The 5,000-nt window shown below is 54.2% G+C and overlaps 1 non-coding gene across 1 annotated transcript; it reads left to right on the top strand.

The window, feature by feature from the left end:
• Positions 1-2,828: 2,828 nt before the first annotated feature.
• LOC126439668 (small subunit ribosomal RNA) lies at positions 2,829-4,737 on the top strand. Its single transcript, XR_007581303.1, has one exon. It is a non-coding gene; the product is annotated as a small subunit ribosomal RNA (ribosomal RNA).
• Positions 4,738-5,000: the final 263 nt, after the last annotated feature.

Here is a 5,000-nt window from a genome sequence, read left to right as displayed (position 1 = left end):
GTTGTGCCTTAACCTAACCTACGTTGTGCCTTAACCTAACCTACGTTGTGCCTTAACCTAACCTACGTTGTGCCTTAACCTAACCTACGTTGTGCCTTAACCTAACCTACGTTGTGCCTTAACCTAACCTACGTTGTGCCTTAACCTAACCTACGTTGTGCCTTAACCTAACCTACGTTGTGCCTTAACCTAACCTACGTTGTGCCTTAACCTAACCTACGTTGTGCCTTAACCTAACCTACGTTGTGCCTTAACCTAACCTACGTTGTGCCTTAACCTAACCTACGTTGTGCCTTAACCTAACCTACGTTGTGCCTTAACCTAACCTACGTTGTGCCTTAACCTAACCTACGTTGTGCCTTAACCTAACCTACGTTGTGCCTTAACCTAACCTACGTTGTGCCTTAACCTAACCTACGTTGTGCCTTAACCTAACCTACGTTGTGCCTTAACCTAACTTACGTTGTGCCTTAACCTAACTTACGTTGTGCCTTAACCTAACTTACGTTGTGCCTTAACCTAACCCATGTTGTGCCTTAACCTAACCCATGTTGTGCCTTAACCTAACCCATGTTGTGCCTTAACCTAACCCATGTTGTGCCTTAACGTAACCCATGTTGTGCCTTAACGTAACCCATGTTGTGCCTTAACGTAACCCATGTTGTGCCTTAACGTAACCCATGTTGTGCCTTAACGTAACCCATGTTGTGCCTTAACGTAACCCATGTTGTGCCTTAACGTAACCCATGTTGTGCCTTAACGTAACCCATGTTGTGCCTTAACGTAACCCATGTTGTGCCTTAACGTAACCCATGTTGTGCCTTAACGTAACCCATGTTGTGCCTTAACGTAACCCAATTTGTGCCTTAACGTAACCCAATTTGTGCCTTAACGTAACCCAATTTGTGCCTTAACGTAACCTAATTTGTGCCTTAACGTAACCTAATTTGTGCCTTAACGTAACCCATATTGCGCCTCAACCTAACCTATATTGCGCCTTAACCTGACGCACGTTGTCGCTGAACCTGCTCTGTAATTGTTATGCAACTCGTTAAATTAGTGTAGTGTTGCCTAACCGCAACCCTCGCAATATAGTTCGCTATTCGCACTGCCCGGTCCCCTGTGTATCGCGTCATGTTAAACACCTTGCAAGTGTTGCTGACTTTCCACATGCTCCTGCTATACACTGTAATGTGGATAGCAGCAGGACGTACATGCCCCCCCCCTTCCCCCCTGCCTTCGCAAGCTGGTCGTTGAGAAGTTTGCATGTTCAATGCCCTTCGCATGCCGACGTACTCAGCCTACGTTGTGGTACGGCCTGTCACCTGTCCGCGGATGTACGCAAAACCCACAAACTGTGCTGCACATTGGTCCGTATGTACTGAATGATACATCGTGGCACATGTGTGACCGTACGACGACTGCGCCTAGCAACGGCGGACCATACAGTCCAAATATTGTGGACGCAGCTACGTGTCGTCTCCCTTTAGGAGCTGGATTGCAGTGTGGTACGCCATTCAGACGTGTGGGAGGAACGGACGCCCTGGATGGCGATCAGCATGAGCAGTCTGTTGATGTAGTGGAGCGTGTATTCGGACGTAGTCGTCTCTTCTCACACACTGTGATAGCATGTTGCACCGCGTTCCACATCTGCGACATGCTGCAGAGGCCGGCTGACAGTCGTTCGCGCAATGGACACCGCATACGTACGGGGGCTACCTTCCACGTGTTCTCTAGGCGTGCACATGTTGTTGCGTCTATGTGGGCAGACGTAGTGTGTTGTGACACCTGACACAGGCATGCAATACTCGTTGCAAATGGCGATGGACGTCTACGTTTGCTGGTGACGTTACGCAAATGAACAACTGGTAACCCGTTGTGGTGCGGTTGTTCTCGCTAGAGGTGAATCAGTGTTGGCGACGATCGGTCGAGCTATTAACCGGTTGTTTCATGGATACCCACCATGCCCACGAACGTGAAAGGGGACCCACCATGCCCACGAACGTGAAAGGGGATCTGGGTGTGAGGCGATACGCGGCGGTGGCTGGGTGGGACCGTCCCCGGCCGGTGAGGGGGGGCCGCCCGGCGTGCTGGCAGCGCGGTGCGTGGGCGCACGCGCTACAGCCGGCTGGTGGGGGCGGCCAGTGGCAGGCGCGCCGGCCGACGGACGCGGCAGGCGGCGCAGCTGCGCGCCGGCGCCCCCTGCTCGCGGCGCCTTGCGGCCAAAGTAGGTCCTCGCGGGCCCGGTGCGAAGCGCGGTGGCCATCTGCAGTGTGCTGGTCCGATTGAGGACTGTGTGCGCTGAGGATGCGCCGCCGCCCGGCGCTCGGCGCCGCGACGCCGTCTGCTGCTCGGTCGCCCCAGCGGTTCTCGCAGGTGGTTTGTATCGCAGCTGTGCGGACGTGTTGGCGCGTGCGCTGTGCTGGGAGAGTTCGCTTCGGCACCCAAGTGGGGCTTTTGTCCTTCTGTGGCGCTGGCGTTGGAGCTGCCGGTCACCGTAGGTGGCGCGTGTTGTCTCCCGCCGGCAATGCCACGACAGCACGCTCCCGGGCCTCTGTCGGCAGCGGCAAGCTCAGTTGGGAGCACGGGTGGTCGCACCTAAAGCGTCTACTCGCCTAACTCCGGGCGATTGCGCCTCTCTCGAACCCGACCAAGTACTTAGGACGGCGCTGCGCGCCGCCGGGACATGAGAGGGTTTCGAGGTGTGTTGTGCAGGGGAGCTCAGCCTCCTCCTGTTTGCAGAATAATTGAGCGGACGCTTGCGTGTTCGCGCGGGCCCCCGGGACACACTCCCGGGCGGCCGGCTGCTCAGCTCTAGTTGACGCAGCTCACTGGTTGATCCTGCCAGTAGTCATATGCTTGTCTCAAAGATTAAGCCATGCATGTCTCAGTACAAGCCGCATTAAGGTGAAACCGCGAATGGCTCATTAAATCAGTTATGGTTCCTTAGATCGTACCCACGTTACTTGGATAACTGTGGTAATTCTAGAGCTAATACATGCAAACAGAGTCCCGACCAGAGATGGAAGGGACGCTTTTATTAGATCAAAACCAATCGGTCGGCTCGTCCGGTCCGTTTGCCTTGGTGACTCTGAATAACTTTGGGCTGATCGCACGGTCCTCGTACCGGCGACGCATCTTTCAAATGTCTGCCTTATCAACTGTCGATGGTAGGTTCTGCGCCTACCATGGTTGTAACGGGTAACGGGGAATCAGGGTTCGATTCCGGAGAGGGAGCCTGAGAAACGGCTACCACATCCAAGGAAGGCAGCAGGCGCGCAAATTACCCACTCCCGGCACGGGGAGGTAGTGACGAAAAATAACGATACGGGACTCATCCGAGGCCCCGTAATCGGAATGAGTACACTTTAAATCCTTTAACGAGTATCTATTGGAGGGCAAGTCTGGTGCCAGCAGCCGCGGTAATTCCAGCTCCAATAGCGTATATTAAAGTTGTTGCGGTTAAAAAGCTCGTAGTTGGATTTGTGTCCCACGCTGTTGGTTCACCGCCCGTCGGTGTTTAACTGGCATGTATCGTGGGACGTCCTGCTGGTGGGGCGAGCCGAAGGCGTGCGACCGCCTCGTGCGTGCTCGTGCGTCCCGAGGCGGACCCCGTTGAAATCCTACCAGGGTGCTCTTTATTGAGTGTCTCGGTGGGCCGGCACGTTTACTTTGAACAAATTAGAGTGCTTAAAGCAGGCAAGCCCGCCTGAATACTGTGTGCATGGAATAATGGAATAGGACCTCGGTTCTATTTTGTTGGTTTTCGGAACCCGAGGTAATGATTAATAGGGACAGGCGGGGGCATTCGTATTGCGACGTTAGAGGTGAAATTCTTGGATCGTCGCAAGACGAACAGAAGCGAAAGCATTTGCCAAGTATGTTTTCATTAATCAAGAACGAAAGTTAGAGGTTCGAAGGCGATCAGATACCGCCCTAGTTCTAACCATAAACGATGCCAGCCAGCGATCCGCCGCAGTTCCTCCGATGACTCGGCGGGCAGCCTCCGGGAAACCAAAGCTTTTGGGTTCCGGGGGAAGTATGGTTGCAAAGCTGAAACTTAAAGGAATTGACGGAAGGGCACCACCAGGAGTGGAGCCTGCGGCTTAATTTGACTCAACACGGGAAACCTCACCAGGCCCGGACACCGGAAGGATTGACAGATTGATAGCTCTTTCTTGATTCGGTGGGTGGTGGTGCATGGCCGTTCTTAGTTGGTGGAGCGATTTGTCTGGTTAATTCCGATAACGAACGAGACTCTAGCCTGCTAACTAGTCGCGTGACATCCTTCGTGCTGTCAGCGATTACTTTTCTTCTTAGAGGGACAGGCGGCTTCTAGCCGCACGAGATTGAGCAATAACAGGTCTGTGATGCCCTTAGATGTTCTGGGCCGCACGCGCGCTACACTGAAGGAATCAGCGTGTCTTCCTAGGCCGAAAGGTCGGGGTAACCCGCTGAACCTCCTTCGTGCTAGGGATTGGGGCTTGCAATTGTTCCCCATGAACGAGGAATTCCCAGTAAGCGCGAGTCATAAGCTCGCGTTGATTACGTCCCTGCCCTTTGTACACACCGCCCGTCGCTACTACCGATTGAATGATTTAGTGAGGTCTTCGGACTGGTACGCGGCATTGACTCTGTCGTTGCCGATGCTACCGGAAAGATGACCAAACTTGATCATTTAGAGGAAGTAAAAGTCGTAACAAGGTTTCCGTAGGTGAACCTGCGGAAGGATCATTACCGACTAGACTGCATGTCTTTCGATGTGCGTGTCGTGTCGCGCAACACGCAGCTACCTGTACGGCTCGCAGTAGCCGTGCGCCGCGTGCGGAACCACGCGTTCGTCTCAAAACTAACGGCAATGTTGTGTGGTACGAGCGCTGAAGCGCTGGAGCGGCTGGCCTGCGGCACCTGGCGCCTGGCGCCGGTTTTGAATGACTTTCGCCCGACTGCCTGTCCGCTCCGGTGTGGAGCCGTACGACGCCCATCGGCCGTGAGGCCGT

This window comes from Schistocerca serialis, unplaced genomic scaffold, assembly GCF_023864345.2.
Source record: "Schistocerca serialis cubense isolate TAMUIC-IGC-003099 unplaced genomic scaffold, iqSchSeri2.2 HiC_scaffold_133, whole genome shotgun sequence".
Lineage (NCBI taxonomy): Eukaryota > Metazoa > Arthropoda > Insecta > Orthoptera > Acrididae > Schistocerca > Schistocerca serialis.
The sequence above is the reverse complement of the archived record's forward strand: the minus strand, read 5'-3'. Positions and strand labels throughout refer to the sequence as shown.